This window comes from Thermobia domestica, chromosome 6 (genome assembly GCF_964235325.1).
Source record: "Thermobia domestica chromosome 6, izTheDome1.hap1.1, whole genome shotgun sequence".
In the NCBI taxonomy this organism is placed as follows: domain Eukaryota; kingdom Metazoa; phylum Arthropoda; class Insecta; order Zygentoma; family Lepismatidae; genus Thermobia; species Thermobia domestica.
Genome location: NC_137459.1, coordinates 186,149,880 through 186,176,241, shown reverse-complemented (window position 1 = coordinate 186,176,241; position 26,362 = coordinate 186,149,880). Strand labels below are relative to the sequence as shown.

The window sequence follows — 26,362 nt, the reverse complement described above, 5'->3', positions numbered from 1 at the left end:
GTCACCTTGCGTGCTAAATCGAGTCTGACGATTCCAAATCCAGATGTGAGATATCTCAAGTAAGTCCGAGATATAGGCATGTAAATTCCAAAAATAGTTTATGTGACTGCATGCGCAAAAGAATGGAAGATGAATGCACAGCGATAAAGTAAGAGGGCACTAACGGGAATGTGGTTGTGAAGCTGGAATTGGCAGACGTCCATTAGTGAACGTCGCCATGAAGCAAGGCGTAAATCGTGATTGGGAAAGAGGAAGACGCTACCTTGAGCTTAAACGGATAATTTAGAAAATTAAATAAATAAATTAAAATGAATGAATTTTGGGATTTTTGCTTTGTATGTAGGTTTTGTTCTTAGTTAATTTAGTATCGGACTTCCGAAGAGAAACACCAAACAAATTTAATGACCGCGTCTATAGCGACAACTCCCACTCACGACCCCTCTTCAGTTTTAATAGAAATAGGACAAGAAAGAGTGAGAAAGAAGAGAAGAAGGTAGGAGGAAAGAAGGAAAGAGGAAGGAAAGGAGAAAGGAAGAAGGAACTAGAGATGAAGAAGTACTGGATAATGACGAAAATATGGTAAAGAAACTTGAATAGTTATTGATAAGGTGATTCATACCCGAATGTTATTACTTGAGAATCAATTCTGAAGAGGTTCTGAAGAGACACATGTTCCCTCATGCTACTCTGACCTGAATCCAGGTAACTGCACAAGTGGGAGGAGTATTAATTTAATCGTTCGTCTGTTATTTCCAAATGTTGAATAACCTTTATCCAGTATTTGAATTTCCACAGTGGAAATCGAACACACATTTGAATTAGCTATGGAAAGAAAAAAAGAATCCAAAGTGATTTACACATTTTCCACAAATATAAGTTTCCGAGATTCTTGAAAAGACTGTCGTTATCAACGCTCATTCTGTTGTTTTGGCTTTCCTCCCAGAGCCGATTTAGAGTAATTTAGAGTTAGTTATCTTTCATGACCTCGGTCACGCACCAATACATATAATATAGTATTGCACACATATTATAAACACTATGGTCGTAAATCAATATTAAAGGCTACAATTTAAAACTAAATTTGTCATTCATTCACACACACACACACACAAACATACATACAGGATAATGTATTGATATAGGTGATTCAGTTTAAAAAGGAACTATCATCTAACTACAGTTGGTGAACATTTATTACATCTACTGAAAAATTAAACTGTTAAGAACATGCAAATAAGTATACATATGAATGTATCATTCTATATAAAATATTGGATTACATTAACGTATATATATGATATTAACAGAAGGATGAAAAAAGAATAATTTAAATTTTGATAAAATGAGATGTAAATCTGAAAATCTAATCACATTCTATGATTTTTCATATGAAACGAAAAAACTTAAAATGTTGGTTAAAAGGAGTCTGTATCTCATATGAAATGAAAAAAAAACTAAAAAAAAGATGATTCGACGAGTCGTTCCTCGTACTTTCAGACCACTTTTTATATTGCACGTTCGCACTGTTTTCGTAAGGCACTCTTTTCGTGTCCATGTACCTAAATTCACTTTATTTAGATATACGCATATGAACTAGTCCTTATAATTTGTAGACATTACATATTCAGTTTGTAAACTTATTTAATTATACATTTTTTCATTCTCCGAGATTAAGGAATTGAAGTTTTGTCAGTAATTTCACGGTGACTACGTCACCTTGTTATTCCATTTATTATCCCGTCCATTTATTATCAGCTTGAATCACTAGCACCTTGTATCACATTAGGTGCACACAATTATAGTTATATTCGCACACTATAAAGGAAGCGAGAATTTTCTAAGTTCAAAGAGGTTTGGTTTTTGTATCGAAATCACCATTAATGAAGTGAGCACCAGTTAGGTTATAGGATTGGTATATGATGAATGAAATGGGAATATAATTGCACAGGAAGATTCCAGGTTTATAAACTTGTGGGTAAATTTAATAATACATTAGGGTTACGATGACTTGCCTTAATTTCATGCCACATGCAGTTAGTATAATAACAGATGCTTGCTGTTAATATTTACATATATTAATTAACCATATTACAAAGATTAAAAAAGAAAATATTTAACATGCGGCGGTATTTTTAAATTCACATTTTATATTCGTCGAATATTTCGAAACTATGGCAATCAATGACCGTTCGGGTTAGGTACCAAGACCTTTTACACATATTTAACTACGTAAATCAACATTATACATTTTACTTTAATATCACATTTATATTCAACATGTATTTATATCTCAACATACATATACTCAATTATTATTTAATCTTTCAAATTAATGACCCCGATTAATAGAGTCCTAAGGTTGCAACACTTTACATAAAATCCGACCATATAACACAATTCGACTAACTAACCGCGCATAATGATAAACATTTCTATTCTCAAACAATTTTTAAAGGAGTGGACATTTAATGTTCAAGGCAGGCACGTAAACACAGAAAATATATATCGGGTGTTCTAAAAATGGCACCCACGGACCACAGAGCACTATTCTACAGGTCAAAATAAAGCAAAAAATATATTGTATACTTTCCTGATGGTCATCTGAAGACGTGATTTGCACTATGTGGCAACATCGCATTGCAGATAAAGGACCATACAGTTAATCTTCCATCAAATAGTTACATCGATTCTTTCCAGATGGCAGTTAAAAACGATAACGTTGATACTAGCACGATCTATTAGCATAGGTATAAAATAAGTACAGTTCACTTGCAAACAGAAGAGCAAATATTTACAAAGTTAACCCAAGTAGTTTCTAGAAAAATACCTATATTCTAGCTAAATTAGTGTAATTTTATTGTTTCGTAATGAATCGGAAATAAACAGTTGTTTAAAAAAGAGAATAACTCAGACTAGAAGATTTTATGAATTCAAATAATAAAGTCTGCTTCAATGCTTAGATGTGATGTTTTCATAATGGCTCACCGCAATCTAGTGAGATCTCAAAATATACGTCTATACATAAAGTTTTAGTATTCTTTCTAAAAAGACATAATTATATGATATAGATATTTGAAATTAATGATACAATTAGATCGTAGGAGGAAAAAATAAAATGTTGAACAAGTGGAATTTGAACCAGGTAAAATTGATCTCTCAAATTTTCAAAATAACTCTCAGAGAAACGTGCCTTAGCACGCTCGGCTACCGAGCCAACTGTAAAATCAGATGTTACAGTACATTCTATATAATCCATACGACTATCTTCAGCCCTTTTGTGCATTACTGACTTTGGCAAACATATATTTTGTTCTCAATCAGCTCAGCAAAGATTAAGTAATATTTTTGGAAGATAATTTAAACATATTTTATGTAGGGGTCTAGTAACAGAATATTTGACATTACAAACTTTGAAGTGGTAAAATATTTGTTAGTGTATTTGAAACGTCCTTTAAAATTTAGAAAAATAAATGAATACAATGTTGTTATTCAGATAACTTTACGTTAACTTGTTTTTTAAATATAATTTTCACAAATTACGAGGTCATGCATTAACAATAGGTAACATTTATTGTGGAAGAATTACGTGTAATTTGTATTCTTAAGCGTGGGAAACTGACACGAAGTTTTCAACTTGTATTTATTTACTCACAGTTTTAAGAGTAACAGGAGAGTATCGTTCTTGATCACTGCTTAACTAGCATGGTGTGCAGTTTTACGAGCTGTCGTCTATTTTATGATATTATTTTATTTCATTTTTCTTTTCTTTTTTTTAATACCTTAATCCATTCTAGTGTTATTATCATGGTGCATGTCCAAATAATCGTACATATCAATAATATGCCTGCAAACTGCTACGCCTTAAAAAGATCATTGATGCGAAAACATGCACCAACTGTACAATAATTGTATGTATATTCACTCTGGACGATACTTGCGGGGTTGGTCCCGTAGGGAGCTGGCGCGAAGCGACGGTGGGTAATAAGTATAAACGAAGATGCTTTGGAAACTACAGTAGCTACTCCTATTATAACTTAAAAGCACTGACCTCTCTACTAAAGCCGGAAGTATTATAAATCTACTACCACTTACAGTTTCAATATTACTTGAGAAAATATATAATTCCATATAAACAAACTTTTTGATGGGATGTACACGTAATACTGTTACTTGCTTTCAAGCATAGTTTGTTACATTATAGTATTTTGTAGTTTGACTTATGTAAGCGTAATTCTAGCTTCGTTTCCCAGTATGAATCTCAAAAGTTTTGGCGTTAATCCAGCACCTTCAACAATTGGAGATATACTGAAGTTAAACCTATAAGACTTAACTACAATTTGGAAATTTTGATATAACGGCAAAAAGAATCGTATCCTGACAATATAAGTGCAGCTAAATGCTGTCGAGCAGGATATTTGGTATAATGTGTACTTTATAGTACGGTCTGCAGGCTTCATTTTTCTGCACAGCCTTAGTGAGAAAGGAAATTTACGTCTTTCTTTAATGCTTGTTAGTATAATATAACATTTTACTATATCCAGTATAGACCCTGTTTCCTTTACAGAATTATGCCTTATTAACTGATGTGTGCAAATGAATGTGTATTGACGCTATATGCCTAACCATTCAACTCGTTTATAGAGACTACATTTATTTTTAATTCTCATTTTATCATCCTGCCCCAACTCCCAAAGTTCCATTTGTCATATAACAGTGTTCAACAACGAAAATGTAAATTGAACAAAATCAGCTAATTCTTATTGATTTTGTGGTGTTGATCACGAATTTGAAAGTTATTTTCGAATATTAGCTCTACTTTTCGTTTTACAGGCATGTCTAATAATAACACTTTAAAAATAAATATATTCGCTTCGTTTGGGGTAAAATGTTACACTGATCCGGCAACACTGGAGAAACTATATGAACGCTTGGTTTCATTGTGTTCCTTATCTCAGTAGTGTTCTGCTATTGTTAGAAAAGACAGGTTTAGTGCAGTTATCAGCGTTTTGGGTGTGACGTTTGTGTAGTGCAGGACATAAAAATACAACTACAAGTACGCAAAAATACTGGTATTTCGAATGTATATTTTTAAATAGTTGTCGGAACTATTTCAAGTGACATTTTGAGGATTTCAATAAACAAAAATGCCGCGAAATTGTGTAAACAGTGCGGATAGCTTCTGCTACGTGTGTGGGGAAGTGACATTTTCCTCACAAAAGCAGACTATAACACCACTAATAAGAAAAGCCTATCAATATTACTTTGGTTGTAAAATTGGAGACCAAGATAAATCTTGGGCACCCCACATTGTTTGTAACACTTGTGCCAGCAATCTAAGAAATTGGATTAATGGGAAGGGGCGCTCAATGCCTTTTGCAGTGCCCATGATTTGGAGGGAGCCAAGCGACCACATCAGAGACTGTTATTTTTGTATGGTTCCTTCCGTCAAGAAGGGAGTTTCCACGAAGAAGAAGCGGGCCTTGATCTATCCTAACATTCCTTCTGCAATGCGCTCTGTTCCACATGGAGAAAGACTACCTGTTCCTGACCCACCTAAAGAATACGATCTTTTTTCTGATGATGATCAAGAAGTTGAAGCTCCTGAATCAAGTACTTCTAAGGACCCTACGTTTGTTGTAGAACCTTCATGTGAACCACATAGACTTACTCAAGGGGAACTAAGTGATCTAATCAGAGACTTGGACCTCTCGAAAAGCAAAGCCGAAATTTTAGCGTCACGCTTAAAGCAATGGAATTTATTGCAGGAAAAAGTAAATATTTCAGTGTATCGGAATAGGGAGAAGATGTTCACTTCATTTTTTACTATGGAAGAGACACTTGTGGCATGTACAGATGTACAGGGTTTGTATGATAAGTAATGAGACCAGGTCTGGAAACATTGTTTTATTGATCTGATCTGTACAGGGACTTAAAAGCTTTCGAAGTACTCTCCTCTTGCGTCGATGCACTTCTGCAATCGATGTTTCCACGCTGCAAACGCCCCCTGGAAGTCAGCAGCCGGCATGTCCTTTAGAAATGTGGTCACGGCTGCTTGGATGGCTGTGACGTCTGCAAAACGGGTTCCTTTCAAGCGTGGCTTCAGCTTCGGGAAGAGGAAGAAGTCGGCCGGGCTCACATCTGGGCTGTAGGGTGGTTGTGGAAGGACTTCCACCCCAATCCGGGTCAAAAAGGAGGTCACTAAGAAGGCGGTGTGGGCAGGGGCATTGTCGTGATGCAACTTCCACCGGCTAGCGATCGCCGGTCTTTTCCGCTTGACGCTCCTGTGCAGTCTCTCAAGGACTTGTTTGTAGAAGGCGGCGTTGACGGCTTGTCCTTGGGGTACAAACTCCTTGTGGACCACCCCCACATTGTCAAAAAAAACAATCAACATTGTTTTCACCTTTGACTTCGACATTCTGGCCTTCTTGGGGCGCGGGGACGCAGGAGTGTGCCACTCCGCGCTTTGACGTTTCGTTTCAGGGTCGTACTGGAACACCCACGACTCGTCACCTGTTATGACGTCATCTTCAAAGTTAGGGTCACTGTTCATGAGGTTCAACAGTTCCTGACAACAATCAACACGTCGTTGCTTTTGTTCGTCAGTCAACACTCGCGGCACCAGTTTCGCACAGATTTTTCTCATTCCCAATAGTTCCGTCACAATCTTGTGCACTGTTGTGTGGTTCATATCGAGTTCATCAGCAATCAATCTCAACGATAATCGACGGTCTGAGTTCAGGAGATCCCTCACTTTTGCCACAGTTTCGTCCGTAGTCACTGTTGTCGGGCGTCCAGCCCTCTCCAGATCCTCAACGCTTTCCCGGCCGTTCCGGAACGCACTGTGCCAACGAAACACCTGGGCTTTGGATAGGGCTTCCTCTTTGTAGGCCTCCGTGATGAGAGAAAGCGTCTGAGTAGCCGTTTTCCCCAGGCGAACGCAAAATTTGATCGCATAACGCTGTTCGATGGAACCCTCCATGTTTGTTGATTTTCCGCCGTGACAAGAATGTTCACAAGGGCTTTGTCCAAGGCTTGTCCGCGCTCCACTAAGGCTCGGAGCCAACTGACGCGCGGTGCGTTGCTTTGCTCGGACCCCCCCCTACATCCTCCATCACCGACAAACCCGCTCCAGCGACACGCGCGCCGCGGCGCGGCGAGTCTCATTACTTATCATACAGACCTTGTAAATGGTCTCATGAGGGCACTTAAAATTAATTACGAACCTACGGAGTGGAGGCTCTTTATAGATTCGTCCAAGGTGAGTTTAAAGGCAGTGCTTTTACATATTGGAAATGAACTTCCTTCAATTCCTGTAGGTTACGCAGTTCATATGAAGGAATCTTATGAAAACTTGAAACGTTTACTTCAAGCCATTAAACATTACGATTTTCAGTGGCTCATTTGTGGTGACCTTAAAGTAATAGCACTGTTGCTAGGTATGCAGTTAGGGTATACAAAGTATTGTTGCTTTATATGCGAATGGGACAGTAGAGATCGTGGATCTCATTACCGCAAAAGTGATTGGAGTACCAGAGAAACTCTTCAGCCGGGAGTGAAAAATGTGCAGCATGAACCACTGGTAGATCGTAACCGAATTTTGCTTCCCCCTCTACATATTAAATTAGGTCTTATGAAAAGGTTTGTTAAGAGCATGAACCAAGAGGATGAGGCCTATAAGTACCTAAGAGGACAATTCCCTCGATTAAGTGATGCCAAAGTTAAAGAGGATGTTTTCATAGGGCCACAGATTAGGCAACTATTCAAAGATCACAAGTTCGACGAAATTCTCCAAGGTGAGGAGAAAGCTGCGTGGGAAAGCTTGAAGAGTGTTCACAGTTCTCGGGAAGACACCGAGCAACAAATTACAAACAACTGGTAGCAAAGTTGTTATTGTGCTACGGAAATCTTGGTTGCAATATGTCTCTGAAACTCCACTTTCTTCATTGACATCTAGACTTCTTTCCCGAAGATTGTGGAGCAATAAGTGACGAACATGGTGAGCGTTTCCATCAAGATATTGCAGCCATGGAGAAGAGATATGAGGGAAAGTGGAGTTCTAACATATTGGCCAACTACTGTTGGACTATTGCAAGGGATGCTCCAGATGTAACCTACAAAAGGCAAGCCAAGCGAAGACGCTCAAAATAAAATAAACATAATCCTGTACAAGGGATCACTTGAAACTTTTGTCTACATTGCAGTGTAGTTCTTGCACAAAAAGGTATTTGTACGTATTTTTCGTGTTTTGATGTTAATACTGATTTTTATTACGGAACTGTTAATGTTTAACTTGACCACGGTTACTTTATTTTCTGTATCGCTGTGAAACTGGTATTTGCGCAATTTTGAAAAAGGAAGTACAAGGGTATAGAAAGCTATAGGTTAGGGTACTTCTTAACTCTCCAGCTTATCACATCACAGTGAAATAGATAAAAAAAAAGTGAAATGTAGGTTTTAACAAGGATTTTGCTTAAATGCTCTATAAATATTAATACATTTGTATATATACACAGCTACTGTTGTACAAGGGCGTTTTTTTTCACAACCTGAGCTAAGAAAATTTTTCTATTATTATTTCCTTTCATATTATGCTTAAATGAATGTAAAATTCGCAATTTCAAAGAATTTACATACTTTCGATCAAAATTTGTTGAACAGTGTAATCGGTGAGCAAGATCCCTTGGTTCAATCGCAGCTCGCGACAAGTGAATTTCGTTGTGAACAAACACGCTGTACATGAGTTCTTCCATTTCCTTCCGCTTTCTTAATTCATATTTCGTTCACTATCATCGTCGTCGCCGCCTCTTTGAGCCTCGGGACATAATCACACTGAAAAAATGATAAGCGCAGATACATAATCTATTATTCTTCTGTATGTTGGATAGACAACAAGCAATCTCATGCTAACAGTTTGTTATAGATACAAACGTTCCTAAAGAAAAATATAATTTTGTAAAATATAGTTGTAAAAGAAAATATAATTTTGAAATCAGTTTACATGAATGAAAAATTATATTAGTGAAAGAAACAGGAGCGCTGACTCCGGAGGTGTACCGGTACTCTACTACTACTAATAATTTTTGTGAGATTCTCAGCATGCCACAAAACAGACAAAAATAGTAAAAAATAAAAGAAGAATTAAGAAAAAAAAAGAAAACTAAGTTCTAATCTCCGCCTTAATTCCTAAATGGGGCACTCAATGCACAATGGATTCAAATCCACTTTTTGGATATTTTGGTGATATTTTATACTTAAGATTTTTACACGAAGCTCTTTTCAGTGCTTGAAAGGTTAACGTTCAATTATTGTAAATAGCTTTTATATTGTAGAAACCAGTGCTCATTCTTCTATGTACACAAACTTAGTCATTTTTCTCAAAGCTTTGATAATTGAACTTAAATCCCTTGTGTTCTGACCACCCCAAATGATAGTAGGGCCCGACATTTTCATGGGGTAGATAAAAGTGATAACATTTGGGCTGAGATTTAAGTAGGGATGGAAAAATCCGGAATTGTGATCTTGATGATGAAAAGACAGTAAATATTGTTTTCACTGTATTTTTTCTGTACGAAGTGGAGATTCCTTTAAATGAAAAATTGATAGTTATATCGCCATAGTCTCATTCAAGAATACATATTTTCCACTGTGAAAAAAGGAGAAAAACACGAAAAACTCTGTTCATTCAAAAATATCTAAAATTGCATTTTTAGGAGGGCCAATTTCCAGAATTATCCGGAAAGGGACCTCCTATAAGTCTAAGTGGTATCCATGCCCGGTCTTGAACAATTACTTACAAAAGGATACCTACTGATTAAAAAAACAAAAACAACAACGATTCTGAATCGAAATATTCCCGAGGATTATCTTTTTTTGCTTCTGTCTCACAGAAGGTATTATTCTCATAATACTAATGTAGAAATAATAAAAAATGTTTTTTTTAATTGCACTTTTTCTTCAATTTTTGCAATTATACTTAACATGACAATTATTTTATTACTACAAATGCATTTTATTGTAATTAAGTAAAGCAAGTTAGTAACAGGAGACTTCCTTTTGTATCACTCTGCTGTGTAAGTTGTGTAACACACACACACACATAGGTATAAATTACTCTAGTTGTGACTTTTCTTAGACCATGAAATAACGCTACCAATGCTAAGAGATGGCGTTAGTATCAACGTCTATCAGACTAAAAAAAAGTATGAGCAATGACAAACTATTCTGGAATTGAGAAAGGATTAGCCAATGAAAAACGCTGAAACAGACGACAAGCCAATCAGCATCCAAAATTATCCACAATATTACTCTTTGAAATATATAATATAATTTCCATTTTACTCTGGGCCTGTCAGCAACTCCACCTGGCGATAATCGATGTAACTACGTGAAGAATTCGTAGAGTAACTGCTAATGTTTCAAAGATAATCTACAATGTTGTCACATTGTAAATTTTCAGTTCTCCGTAGCGACTGAAGGAGGCAGCGGAGGGTATTTCGTCATACAGCATTTTCGCTTTATTTTGACCTATAGAATAGTGTTCTGTGGTGTGTGGGCGCCATTTTTAGAACACCTGATATATGACTCTAAAAATGTTAGTAATACTTATGGGCCCAAAATTTACACAACTTTCACCTATATGGTAATGAATGGAAACAAAAGTAGAAATAACGGATAGTACAATGGAGAATTTAAAATGAATAATGATAAAAGCAACGAAAACAAAAATTGAATCGTATACTGAACTATCGCTCGCTATCACAGTGGGTCAAATTGTGATGGAAAACGGTCCCTTAATATTTGACGTCAACGAATACCTCCACGAATCGTGTCTCGCAACATCTCAGTTGGAAATTCAGGTTCAAATGATATATATTAAATGGTTGATATTTGTCAAGTTCAAAACTCGGGGGGAGGAAGGTTGAAAAATCAAAAAAAAAAAAAAAAATCTTGAAGAAGGGAATAGCGAGATAGATAGAGAAAAGGCGCGCGAAAGGAAAATACACTAGTACGCTAAATACGACAAAGATAAGTGGTCGAATTTAGACATATGACAATCCACAGCCAAATATACTTTCATATGCCGAAACAGATGGTCTACTAAAATGCGTGGCACAACGCGGTCTCTGAGTGCCTAGGCACGAGTTCGTGCCTTCTAGGCAAGCATCTCACAAGGAATAAGCCCTGTGGAATGATTGACTATTAACTGTTTCCGGTACCAATTCACTCAAATTACGGCCGGTCCAGCCGGAAGGTTGGTGTAGTCTCTAATTTAGAATTTCTAAATAAAAAAATATCCGACCCCTCAGAAACTGAGAAGAGTTACAAGTATGGAAAAACTAGAATAAAGTCAATAAATACAAAAAATCTAACAGGGATTTGCTAAAATTTAAAAAAATAAATAAAATAAATTTTGTACTAGCAAGTTGTCTGCCAAATCTTACTAGTAGCTCCCAATCCACAAGATCCGCTACATCTTGAGGTGTCATTTAATTTCAATCACTACCTAGTTTAAAACTAGGAAAAATGAAAATATTTAGGGGGAAGAATCGACAACTTGGTATTCTACTGTAATAAATTTACTATATTATTCAATCCTATCCACTTTGTCAGCTCTGCGAACAGTAATGAACTCGATTTAATAAGGTGACGTGGAAAAAAGTTTTCAAAGTTACAGAGTACTATCGCAAATGTAAGCTGAACGCATATACTTAAACTGTACCAATTCTGCAAACGGCTATTCTGTTCTGTGATTACTTGGAAACTATCCAGAATCATTTGCTACATGACTACTATTCGCATCGTCAGACCAGATGAGTAGTTAGTATGTACGATTACTATTAATTGTCGAGCCACGAAGTGATAATATAATCCATCATTTTCACAAACCACACTCCCTCACACACTAAATTCTGACATAATGGTCAGTGCATGATTATATATATATATATATATATATATATATATATATATATATATATATATATATATATATATATATATATATATATAAGGGTTAGACAAAAAATCTAAAACGTTTGCAAAAGTGTGAAAATCATACCTAGTATGGTGTGGGGCCTCCTTTTGCGTCCAGAACAGCTTGGATCCGACGTGAAATGGACGTATACAGCTCCTGAATCGTGGTGCGTGGAATTTTGTACCATTGTTTCTTCAAAACATGATCCAGTTCCTCAAGGGATGCCGGTGGAGGGTAATGAGACCAAACACGCTTTTATAACTCAAACCACAATGGCTCAATGATGTTCAGATCTGGTGATTGTGGGACCCAGGGGAGGTGTGATAGCTCCTGGTCATGCTCCTCAAACCATGATTTCACCGTTTTTGCAGCGTGACAGGGTGCCAAATCATCTTTGTAGATGCCATCACTATCAGAGAACAATATTTGGGCCATGGGTAGAACTTGGTCTCCCAAAATGGGCTCATACGCCTTAGCATTCATCATTCCATGCAGGGCTATGATGGGACCTGCAGAAAACCACGATATCACTGCCCATACTGTAACAGAACCACCTCATGCTATACGGTTGGGAGAAGACAGTCTGTATCATGACCGGTTGTTAGAAACAAGGTGAAGGTTGATTCATTGGACCACATTACGTGTTTCCACTGCTCATGAGTCCACGCCTTGTGGTCCTTGCACCACTGGACACGTCCCTTCGCATTTACTGCTGTGACCAGGGGTTTGGCAATAGTGGCCCTACCATGAATTTTCATTTTATGAAGTTCCCGCCGCACAGTTTTCGATGAAACCGGGTTCTGTAGGCCGGAATTGAGTTCAGACGTAATTTTCATTAAAGTGGTCTTCTTTTTAGCTGCTACAATCCGTTTTAATGCCCTCCGGTCCCTATCTGTCAGGATTGTCTTTCGACCATTGTTCTGCTTAGCAGACATTGTTTGCCCTCATGACACTGGACGCAGTGCCTTTTATACCCCCACAATGTTCGCCACTGTTAACCACTGAAGCTCCAAACAGACGGGCACCAACAATCATGCCTCTTTGGAAGTCTGTCAGGTCGCCCATTTTACCGCACCATTTTCACACCACAACACTGACAGGTGAACTGGTTACTGCTGACGGAAGAAGAAGGTCCACATGACACATTGAAAACAAAAAACGATCGGCAACCGCTACACGTGTTGTACAGTGGAAGGCCAAACTTACGTGTCTTGTATGAAGTGTTTTTAGATTTTTTTGTCTACCCCCTGCACAATCAATACTTTGTGGCAAAAATTACAACTGGGCACATATATTTATAGTTGTCCTATTATTTACTCACACTTACTACAATATATGTATTATCACTATTGTTATTCCTTTATTCACATTATATTACATAAATTCGTTTATAGACACCCTATTCCGTCGTTTTGCCCAAGACTGTTCAAGGCAGTCTCATTATATATATATATATATATATATATATATATATTGAAACCAACTAGCCATTAAATAAACTATCGTTCACTGATCAATATGTGAGAATTCGTATGAACTAACGCTAGATTCTTCCAGTACAAACCACAGTATATTTCACTTCACGGTGTCATATCATTTTTATAAGCAATGAGAATTCAATATCATTAACTATCCTCTTAACTAAATGCGATTATATTTTAAAAACGACAACAATGCGATCGTTCACAGACCGTAACGAACAGAGAGAATTTAAAACTGCAGTCTGACGGCAGAATAGTGCTATATAGTCAAACTTCGGTTTAAAAATAAACGCAAAGTTTAATTTTATTAATCATTCGATTACTGGACTATATAACGTATTGTGGTTTTCAGAAAAACTAATTAGTAATGTAATTCGTCTAGTATCTATTCATATGGACCAGAACTGCGATATATACATCAATAATTACAAAAGAAGAGTAATTTTCGAGTTGACTAGATTTTTAAGTCTCGGAGGAACAAAGAGCTAGCGACGAATAGTTCTTCGCCTAACGCTAGATCACGTTGATAGTATGAAAACAAAACTTTGCAGTACTAAACACGCTTTGTATTCAATTATCGGTTAACTATAAGTAGTATACTATGGAATAACGGTACAGAATTACTATAAATTTACATTGGAGACTAATTTACTTATTTGAACTGACCAAAAGAGATGAATAATTACACAACAATACCCTGTCCTTAAATAAATTATACATGCTCACACACAACACACTAAATTACACATATGCATGCTATATCACACATGAACTAAGAAAGCACATATTAATACGTATCACTATGCATACTAATCCATACTATTATATAACTCAACTATATGTACACAGAACAAATCACTAATTTCAGCACGTCGAAAATCGGCTCTGCGAACTAGAAAGGGAAAGAAATAATCAGAGCCAAGCGGCCCTTCTATTAACTAATCCATTTTTCAATTTTAAGATTATTGTCAATGCCCCGGGAGGGACATATTGAGACTATTAACGAAAAAGGTCCCTTTCCTGAAGGGAAAATGAAAATCACTAAGCCCATTTCCGTTGGAAGCTGTGATCAATTCAGGGATAAATGAGAGTCCCTGTTAGAGTTTACTCGGACATAATTAGAATTACCCTAACAACCAAATAACCTAAATATATAATATCAAATACCAAATAACCAGGAATTACCAAATACCAAATAGCCTAATAACATGGCGTCTTCTGAATCGAATTCTATATTTCAGCTTTTCTGACTGATCTCACTGCTTAATTTTACAGATCAGGCTCCTTTCTGCTTCCAACAAGTTTATTTATTAACTGAAACTAATTTTAACTGTTTTCTGGTTAGTTTTCCTGTCAAATTCCTCTGGGTTTATGAAAATTTTGGTGGAGCGATGATGCGTGCTCTTATCTCTACGATGGTCACGTCACAAAGTACAAAGTGAAGGCGCGCGAGAATACTAAGGCGGAAATATAGTTCGCAATCAGAGCAACGGAATTTTGGCGTCGAAAAATACAAAGCAAATGAAAAGTAGTAAAAACTGGATGAAACCGGATTTTGGGAGGATATGAGCATCTCAGAGGGACGAAAGAGGTTTAAATTATTCTGCCAAATACCAGATTGGTGGGCAATTTCAGAAAATTCTGTTCAATTACTGACCTATATTTTTGTATCGCATTAAGATGTATAATTTCAATAATCATCCATTTGAAATGCCCATATACAAAGTTTATAATGAAATAATATATAAATAAAGAAATTATTCCCCGAAATATAATTCTTCCTACATTATTCCGAAGCTCCCACATTAATTTTGGTTTGAGTAAAGAACAAATGAATTTAATACATAGACCGAAAATTATGTGTTGAAAATTTTACAGTACGCGGTATGTTCAAAAAGTATTGGGTCCCCCAAACAAAAATTTCATTAAATTTACTGTAATGGTATATTGCAACCATGCGTGGTATGTGCGTTAGCCCAACGTCACACGTGACGTCAGCTGTTGTTTTCGCAACACTAGAGTCACCGGTGCCCCACCACCGAGCAGGGGCCGGTTAACTGCCGGCTTAAACGTTTGCAATGCTATGTATATTAAAACACGCAATCTAATCCTCCATAGCTGAGGATGAATGAGTGGCGCATGCTTGCGTGCATATCCCTCTCGTCAGTCAGTAGCTCTTTCTGTCTATGGACAAAGGCACGCACAAGTCACTCTTGTTTCACGCGTTTTCAGCAACGTTTAAGCGACTGCTGTCATTGTCCTTTCAACTGTTGACGAATTCATGTCAAGGTAAGCAAGGAGACTAGGTGTTTGGTATTTGTAGTAATCACTCAATTATACAGCATGAAGGAAAAAAATATCGTTGCATAGGATCTTGTAACAGGCTCATCCACTCTTGTGAGGAGAAAAGACCAAGACTGACAAAGGATGGATTTGTAAGAAATGCTATCAAAAGCCTTATCTTGATAATTTACATAGATCACAGAGTCCTTCAAGTCAAGCATGAGATGATTCAAGGTCTTCAGTGCAGCAATCTATTACTCTTCCGTCCAACTCTGGTTCATCCTGTTTCTTCCGTTGTCAGGATGGTTCTTCATTGATGAATGTTAGTCCATCTGCTAGAGATCACTGCTTCAACTGTCATAAGACAATGACAACGCACATCTCAAGCTCTATAAGCTGTTTAAATCAAGAATTACCAACTATGAATTCAAACACAGCATGATGAACTTGAGATTTGTAACTGTACTTCATAATCTGTATGATGTTCGTAGGCCTTATTCTGATGCATCCCTTCGAGCTATTAGGTTGCTGTTACTTTTTCACAAATCCAACATGCTGGCATCGGCAGTTGAGACTCTCAATCTGTCACGAGTTAAGTCATCGTTTCTACAGCTTAAGACAGATACGATTTCAGACTTTCCAACATTCACTCAAGACGACTTGGCATAGTTTCTTTCATCCTACCACAGATAAATAGTTCGTGGATATGTGGTTGACAATATGAAATCTGTGGAGGATCGTGGAAATTCTTCATTACGAAAGAAGATAAGCACTCTAACTGGCGCCAGTTTGCTATTACGATGACCACACGTCTCTTTTTACGCGGAAAATGCAAATTATTTCATACCAGCTACAATGAATATTCTTTTATATACTTTTAGATCTTTCTATCCAAGGATCTCGTACCATCAACTACTGTGCTCATGTTTCAACTGTAATATTCTATCTAGGATATGAACGCCATCAACCTTTTGCTCAGTCACGATTACAATTCCTTACTCATTATTTTGATTCATCTGAACAAAACGTGGAAGATAACATTGACGATCCATAATCATGTTATTTATCAGCACGTCATTTGTACCTATTCATCCTATTCTTAATATTGTCGATAATAGCACCACATGTATGTAAGTACCAGCACCTTCCCTTGAGTGGGACCAATGATGGAAAGAATGCCTCTCACCTCTGCGTGGGGCGCTCTGGGTAATTGATTTGATTTGGAGTTTAACCCCTTTTAGCAGCGAGACTATATGAGACGGGACCTACAGATTAACATGGAATCCGAACCACATGAGCTCCCGCCAGGAATCGAACCCGGATCTCCCACGCCAAAGGCGTGTACGCTAACCGCTTAGCCACGAAGTAACTCTGGGTAATTCGAAGAAGATGCATATGCTTTATCATTATTATTGATGTTACTCAAACAACTTGATTTTTGACAATCTTCTATCCATATTTACCTTACGTACTATACATCGTTTTTAAGCTCTTTATGCATTTGTAATAAGTTTTCAACTGTGTGTATAATTTGTGAGATATGTGGAGGGCTTCACTTTTTGCATTGATTTTCCATTGACATTAATGTTTCGTACTTTTCAACTTGTCCCATCCATTTTAGTACTCTACAAGGTATATTTCAGTTGAATTTCAGCCATCTCTATAGAAGTCTGTTCATTTCATTGCAACTGGACAGGCCCTTATCACTAATTTTCAATCGTCTCTGTGGCATCTTGAATAATAAATACTCACATTACAACAGCAACTCAAGTTGCCAATTGTGCCACAGTTGGTGGTGTGAACCTGTATTCTAGCTCTGTTGGCGGCGAGAAAACGTGGCAGGGACTGGCGTTTAATATGACGGTTGATCTTGATTGATGCTCTGCGCACTCACCAACTGCACAAGTTTCAAGTTCCAGCAGTGGTTTGGAGTCCATGTTAATAACACATCCCATCCTCCATAACGTTGACGTTGTATAAGGATACGAAAACTCAAACTCGAGTTGAGTTGATTTTGAGTTTAACGTCCTTTTCAGCAGCGAGGCTATATGAGACAGGACCTACTGATTAACGTGGAATCCGAACCACAAGAACTCCCGCCGGAAATCGAACCCAGATCTCCCACGCCAAAGGCGCGTACGCTAACCACTCAGCCACGAAGGAGCTCTCAAACTCACGTTATCATTGTATTACTCCAAAAGATTGCCTCTGAATAGCAGTTTCCATTTTATATAGCCACTTTTAATCTCATTTAGTTTCGATTTTGATTCCTATAAATTCCATTCACTACCTACGATGTTTATTCCACTGCCTCGTAGCTTTCAGCTCTACCCTGAAGTCTTGATCACGGTGGTTAAAAACAGGAGGGAAAAAACAATAAAAACATCAAGAAATAAAAAAAGAACAAACTTATTGAAAGAGCAGTGCGACATCTTGTTCTATATATTTACTTAAGTACTGATGTGACGTTTGTCAAATGATGAAAATGATTATTGTAAAACAGTGATCAGGCTATTTATATCTTTGTCATGTATAAGTTCGCAACTGGCATTTTTATTATATCAATGTACAGTATTTTAATTTCTACCTTCCACTAGATATTTATTTAACCTTTGCCTATATTAAGTCTTGGCTGTGCTTAAAAGTGAACAAATTTTCAAAAAAGTCCCTGAAATTTAGTTTCAACTAAAAATTTCTGAATCTGTGATACTGTGTTCGGTTTCTTTTAAATGTTTCAAATAAATCAAAAACCGGACGTTCTACTTGTGCCCTTCTAAGATGTTTTCTTGACACGTATTTTACAATTTCTTTGGTTATACTTACCTGTAATCTTTTTTGACAACTGCATTTTATCTCGCATTTTCCTACTTTAATATTTCCTTCCACCCTACTTGATGAAGTGTGTAGCAAACACGCTTATAATGTGCACTTTTTAGTGTGTGTGACTGTTTTCAGTGTTTTCTGCTACGTAATATTCTCCTATCTTTCCATAGCATACTGACAGGTCTCTTTCCACTAAGCTTCCCAACCATATAATGTGACTATAGATTTCTTGAATTCTTGAGATTAATTCAACCAAGAGTCAACAGCATTAAAATTCAAGAAATTCATATCTTCCGGTTATGCCTGCTACCTGGAAATACACCACTGTTCAGAAAAGAAGACACAAAAGCTGACGTACTGTCTTAATCAAAAACAGCTGGTTACCCACCTCTCTTCTAATGACCATATTATCGCCACTGTACAGGGTGGTCCTGGAAGTAGGCGTACCCACCTCCCTTCCGTTTAGTTTCAACAGTATAGTGTTCGTTATGGTAGAATGTCTGTACACAGTTACCTTGAAGTTTTTAAGAGTCTTCACAGTCATAAACATCGGTATGGTCACCATCCATGTCGTAACACAGCTGAATTCTGCGCCAAGCTCTCGCAGATGTTTTGCGGAGATACTCTGGAGTCACGAGGGTGAAGGCGTGTTCCACAGCTGCTCGTAATTCCTGCGTTGTGTGATATGGAGTGTTTCTTACTTGTTGCTTTATGAAACCCCAGAGAGCATTGTCTGGTGTCGTCAGATCGGGACTTCTTGGAGGCCAGGCAAAGGGAGCTGGTGAACATGCACAACCTCTTTCAATCCAGCGGCCATGAAACGTCTGATTCAGGTCATTGCGCACGTGAATCGCGAAGTGCGCTGGTGCTCCATTCTGCTGCATCACTTTGCAGGATACCATTTTCTTCCAGTTGAGGCCATTGGAGACCTTGATATTATTTTGTTCCAGTTGAGGCACCAACCACTCATTACGCATCTAAAGGTAAGAATGTATATTGTCTTCGAAGAAGTACACGAATTAGGGGTATGCCCACTTCCGGACTACGCTGTGCGTAAGAATTTTTAAACATTTCCGTGAGGTAGGAAAGATTCAAGTTGAGTGATTTCATCCCACCTATGGATAAGAATGCATGGATATTCAAAAAGATGTGTATGTAGTTTCTTCTTCTTTATTCTCTTAAACAAGACTATACATGAATGAAACTTAATACTGAAGGCAGCAAATTACTCACTTATGAATTACTTTAGTCTTAAATATAACCTATCTGAAACGTAATATTCATTTTTATACATAAAAAGAAGATAATTCACTCACTTTATGACTTAACGAAACAGAAAGTTCATCACCGCAGAAACAATACATCATTGACTTCTACCCCTTACCAAGCAATACATTTTGGATTGTTATTGATCGCGTCTCTAAGATCCTTCTTTATATTATATCTCCTCCCCCGGCTGATATTAATTTAAAGTTTAATTTGTTATTAAAATAACTATTCATTTATTTCAGTACACTAATTACAATATCTTAACTTGAATACATAACAGCAACGTAAAACAAATACAATTATTAACGTTCTCAATCAAGATAGCGCAAAATTTGGGTGATCCTTTCCGCCAACCTACTTTTGGTTATCTCTAACCCCCCTTCCCCTTCCTGCCCTCCCGTCTTCTTCGTCTCTTTTCACTACGCTAGAATTCTATACACCCCGTGCGTATTACCCATCCAAGAGTTGTATCCCGCGTCAGTAAATATTACAGGGTATTACTAAAGCAAGCAAGCAAGCAAGCAAGCAAGCAAGCGCGCACGCACACACACACACACACACACACACACACACACACACACACACACACACACACACACAGAGTCAGTCAGTCACTCCAGTAAACATTCCTCAGAACCACTTAGTTTCGGAGTTACAACATGCTACCGCAAGCGTGGGAAAATGAACTCTGGAAGCGATATCTCCAAAACTACTAACCATTGAGCTAAGGCGGCATAATATCATCTTGGACTTGTAATCTGCTCTATCCAAAAATGTATGATTCATACTCTTTCAGTGGCGGCGCAAGGGATTTCCCCACAGGAAGAAGGAATTCCCTGATATTTTGTTGCATAGGTGGGCCCTATTTATGGGGTATGGAACGACGTCTCAGCAAGTAACAAAAATTCGTTCGTAGAACATCAATATCTTGAACAGAATCAAGATGGTGAAGGATTTTCGGTGCATTATAAGTGGTGGCGTAACTACAGCAGGGAATAAGTGTAGTGGATAGGAAGTAATTAAAAATAATCTTCAGTTTAATGACTCATGTTTATGCCCAGTAGGCTAAAAGACATAAATGGTTAGTAACATTTAATAATGTGGGAAGGACTGGTGCAATCAGGATGTAGAGGGAATTACTTACTTGTCCAAATTTAAAAAAGAAAGAGAAAAACAACTTTCCACAATGATGCCTTTTATGCTAAAGGAGACGGCTGATTAAAGAGTAATTTAAAAAGTTGGTGGAACGAGAAAATGCAAGAAAGTAGAAAAACCCTAGGAAAACCCACGGACATAATTTTGTCCACCATAACCCCTCTAGAAATATCCAATGGGTAATATAAGGATATAATACTATGTAATATAAGGATAAGAACGTAGGATAGCCCAATGCATTGGGCAAATCAAGCGTGCAGGACGATGAAAGCACTAGTACTACGAATTTACTACCGTGAACCAATTAGAAAGGAGAACTACAAATTTCAGTCCTCTTGCGATTGTATATATATATATATATAAAACACTGTAAGGAGTAGAGGAAGAAATGTGGATAGCGCTTATTTCTACAACTGTACATATGACAGTCGAGATACAGAATGTACATAAGCCACTCACTAGGTGCACTTTTGAGTGTAGCTCGCTTGAATTAGCAAAAGAATGGTAGATGGCATCTGTCCAACAGGTATTTCTTGCAGTGGTGTGGTTTAATGACATCGAAGGAATTAACATATTATCGTAGGCATTTTTCAGTCAGTTTGTGAGAAAAGTAAAATAACGATTGACCAGTGAATCCCTATTAATTTTGGTAGTGTGGAACACACCTTTATCTCCTATTGTAAATACGTATATCTATTGTATTCAGGATGTAGGTCTGTTCTACGTCTGAACTGGAAGACATGCACCTATTTATAGACAGGCACGAAGTAATAGCCGGGAAGAGAGGCACCTATACAGTAAACAGTTTTAAAATCGGAGGTTACCATCACACGTATTTTTTCAACAACTTGATTTTAGCCTTCGAGAGATAGTATCTCGTTTACCACCCCGTCAAAAACACAGACAACCTTGTACAGTGCCTACGGATCAGTTTGAAGACTTAAGTTGATTTTAAGTTTAACGTCCCTTTCAGCATCAAGGCTATATGAGACGTGAATCTACAGCTTAACGTGGGATCAAAACCACATGAGCTTCCGCCGGGAATCGAACCCGGGTCTCCCACGCTAAGAGCTCGTACGCTAACCACTTAGCCACAAGGGAGCTCATCAGTTTGAAGAGGATGTAATCGTTTCGATAGAGGGACATCCTGATACCAGCATACGAGCTACAGACCAGGCGCTCAACACTCACCATACCAAGATGCGGCACGTCCACAATGAGGAAGAAATGCTCCCATTCAATTTGTATGTAGTGCAGTATTTATGGCAGGAATATTTTACACGCCGTCACATATTTTGCCAATGGTTTCTCCAGCAAACTATTGCTATATCTGACTTTCCAACTCTGGTTTTGTGAACCAACGAGGCAATATTTACGAGGTCAGACAGGTTCAGCAAGTACAACACTTATATGTTGGATTATAAATATCCGCACGCTACTCTTTTGCAACACTATCAACACAAGTTTTCATTAAATATATGGTGTGGTATAGCACAGGGCCATCACATTGGTCCTTATTTATTGTCTACTCGCCATAGCGGCGGCAACTGTTTTAAGCTTTTATGTGACGTCTTGAAGGAACTTCTAGAGAATATGCCTTTAGCAATTAGGGAGCGAATGTGGTTCCGACACGACAGTTTATCTGCACATTTTTAAATGAACGTCAGAAACTTCCTCAATCAAATATTCGCTGACAGTTGGATTGACCGTTGTGGGCCTGTGCCTTGGTCACTATGCTCGTCTGACACTACTCCGTTGGAATTCTTTGTGGGATGAGATGAAACATTTAGTGTCTGAAACACTTTCCCAACAAACTCCACCTAATACTTCAATCGCTAGAGATCTGCTCCTGTGTGAATTGTAATCTTGGAAACAATTAAAATACTGCTGTGCGACTGTATTACTCTTCCGTATAGAGTAATGTGGTACGATCATGAACATTAAGTAGAGGTGATGATGAGAGATCCCCTACTGGGAAAGATGAGGTTTCAGCCACTCTCCCAAATGGACGACTAGCTCGTGCCATTGCGCCTGGTAGAAAGCGTTGAACCTCACAACTTGAAGAAGGTGAGCTCTTTAGAAAAGAGTTGAGCTGCCACCCTACTGGAGGAGTGGCTTAATCTTTCAATGACCATGTCTGCTTCGACAGACATTCTACATCAGTAACAGGGGCCGGTAATGTATGGTATACCTAATGCATAAATTGAGATAGGCACAGGATGGGACCTTGTCGTTTTCACCGGAGAGGAAAGGCTTCGGCTATTGTTTCAAATGGTGGAATACACGTGCCATTGGTTCCGGAAGGGGCACATAGTACCTAATGTGTACGTGGTACCTCAGCACGTAAATTTGAGTTACACGGGGTTCTGAAACATGAATGGATGCGGACGACCTTTCCGGGGGATGAGATTTTCATTGACTCCCCAAGGAGCGAATAATACATGTCATTGAGTCCGGGAGGTGAAGGTTAATGTGTGCATGGTACCTCAAGAAAGGTTGTTGAACGATCTGATGTACGCAAGGCCGAAAAAAGTAGTAATCCCCCCTCTCTCGAATTCCAGGGAATCCCGCATTGTGTTGGTTTCTGCCGGGCTCTGATCATATTCTGAAATTCAGTACCTTGGTGCTTGGGTATCAAGCTGGAGGTGACCTTGCCTTAAGGGCCTGCCTTACTAAAAATATACAAAATTTACCATTTTTCTTTTGCTTGTTTATTCATAAGTGAAAGATAATAATGAAATGCGAGTTACCACAATCATAGATAATGTTATTCTACAACAGAAAATATGAACCTGAAGGATGTTCAGTGTAGCCATCCATAGAAATTACAGTGTTTCCAGAAAAACAACGCCCCTAAGTTAAGGCAGCAAGTAGAGGAAAGAACTCAACTGCATTTGGTTACGTATCATGTTGTTTTGGTTTCCTGTGAATTACGTTTTAAATAATACTTGTAATTAGTTTGTAATAAACAAAATAGTTTTAATATACAGTTATTAAAACTAAATAATAATGTTATTTAAAAAGTAGTTCACAAGAAACCAAAACAACATAATACGTAACCAAATGTAGTTGAGATCGTTCCTCTAGGCGCTGTCTTAACTTAGATTTTAGGGGCATTGTTTTTTCTGGCAACACTGTAATTTTTATGGCTGGCAACACTGAAAATCCTTCAGGCTTATATTTTCTGTTGTAGAATAACATTATGCATGACTGTGGTAAGTTGCATTTCATTATCTTCTTTTACTTATGAATAAAAAAGCAAAAAAATAGTAAATTTTGTATTATTTTTTAGTAAGGCAGGCTCTTAACACTTGGGTGCCAGCACTGCAGATGCTAGTAAACTCCTGTACGCTGGAGGGTTTCCTCAAGCAGACGGTATAATTGGGAAACACTCAGAGGCTCTAAAGACCTGAATAAAAATACTAGGGTCCGTTAAGATTTATGGGCTTCACTCATAGAAAGTCTTGAGTATTGCATGGGCATAGAACGAAGGAACAATTACCGTCAGTCTTTACAATCACATGCCTGTCTTAAGTAGTCAGGTGCAGGTCTTTAAGATAAAAAGTAAAATACTCATCCCACCACGGGAGCACAGTTACTCCATGTACGAAAAACTTATCGCAACACACAAGAACCCCGTTTCTTGTGTCATTGCAGCTACTGCGGTGATCCCAGAAATGCCAGAAGTATCTGACCGTACCAGGAACACCAGACTCGTCGGTGCCACCTGTGTAATAAAATCAATGTCGGACAGTTTCAACGTAATTTCTGAGATGCTCCTCATTTCGCTCCTATCGTACAGATAAGTAATTTTACAATATGAATGAAATGAAATTTTAGTTTAACATCCCATGTTTATGCCTTCTAGGCTAAAGGAGACGAATGGTTAATGAAAGAAATGATCGTGAAAGTAAAATTTTCTGCTTTTACACAGGGAACAGAGCCCGGAAGCACGTGCACCAAAGACGGGTGCGCTGGACACTAAACAAGTGGGGAGGGTACTTTGCAATATCGTTCAGGGACTTATAAAGAAGGGAGTCCCAAGGAGTTCAACAGTGGTGCAGAGTGACTCATTTTACGTCTATATTCTTTGTGTATTTGAACAATCACTGTTGTGTTTCTATGTAGGCCACCTGTTGCCTTATTACTGTAGTATTGTCATCTTCCGTCTCGAAGGTTCATTTGTCCGTGCTTTTCGAGATGCATACCTCTTCAACAGAGCACTTTTTGTTACATAATCAATATTGTTGCCTTCACGTGTTATCGGTGGTAGAGTGTTCGCCTCTACTGAAAGGAGGCTCACTTTCCATCCCAGACAAAGTGAGTTTGTAGTGGTGAACGCAGTGTCCGTGTTTTTTTCTTTCAAGGAATACTCCCATTTCCTCCTATATACCGGTACTCATTGCAACAATTCTTTCAAAATCATTAAATATCATTAAACAATTTTCCCTTTAGTCCGCGGGGCACGATCGTGGATCATTACACTCTTCATTATATCCACTACATTCATTCCTTGCTGTAGTTATGCACCACAAACAGCACACAAAAAATTCTTTGTCATCTTGAATCTGTTCAAGATATCAATGTTCTGTCAACGTATGTTTGTTATTCGTTGGAACGTCGTTCCATATGTAATCGGACTCACCTTTCCTCGCAGAAATCCGGGAATCAATTACTTTTTGCTGGGAATACCTTCAGCTGCTAATAGAAGATTCTGAATCTAGTTTATATTATATATATATATATATATATATATATATATATAGAGAGAGAGAGAGAGAGAGAGAGAGAGAGAGAGAGCAAAGTACAAGCGTAAGATGATAATATGTCGTCTCAGTTCAATGGCTAGTAGTTTTGAAAATATTAAGCTCCAAAGTTCACTTTCTTACGCTTTGGCAGTCTATAGCTATGAAACTGACCAATTTCGAGGAAACATTTACTGTAATTTTTCTTCTTTCTTTCTTGTTTCTATGATCAAATTTCAACCGTCAAGCGTTGTAAACGGCCTTTACAACACGTTGTATGTTACCGTTCGTCGGATTGTGATGGCTCCGATTACCAGGTTAAAAGGAAAAGTGCTCTGGAAAAATGTAATATGAGAAATTCTACGCACGTTGGAATTACACCAGAGAAATCTTTTATAACAACAAAACATTTGAATCTCAGATTCAAATTCTTTACGAACAAGTGGAGGTTTTACTTCTGGTGAGGTACTTATTTTTCTTTTTCTACCGAATGGTAAGCCCAAGTGAATATATATTTTATTTTAGTTTTACGTCCCACAGGTATGCCGGCTAGGCTAAAGGAAACGCTGATGACGATAAGGAACGAAATAGTAGAATGAAGAAAATGGATAGAAACGGAAGAACTCCAACAA

General features: G+C 37.8%; 1 protein-coding gene across 1 annotated transcript in view; it reads right to left on the bottom strand.

Annotated features, from left to right (window-relative positions):
- LOC145688360 (UMP-CMP kinase-like) overlaps positions 1 to 26,362 on the bottom strand; it is a 119,231-nt gene that overhangs the window by 7,538 nt on the left and 85,331 nt on the right. The gene's annotated exons all lie outside the window — the stretch shown is intronic.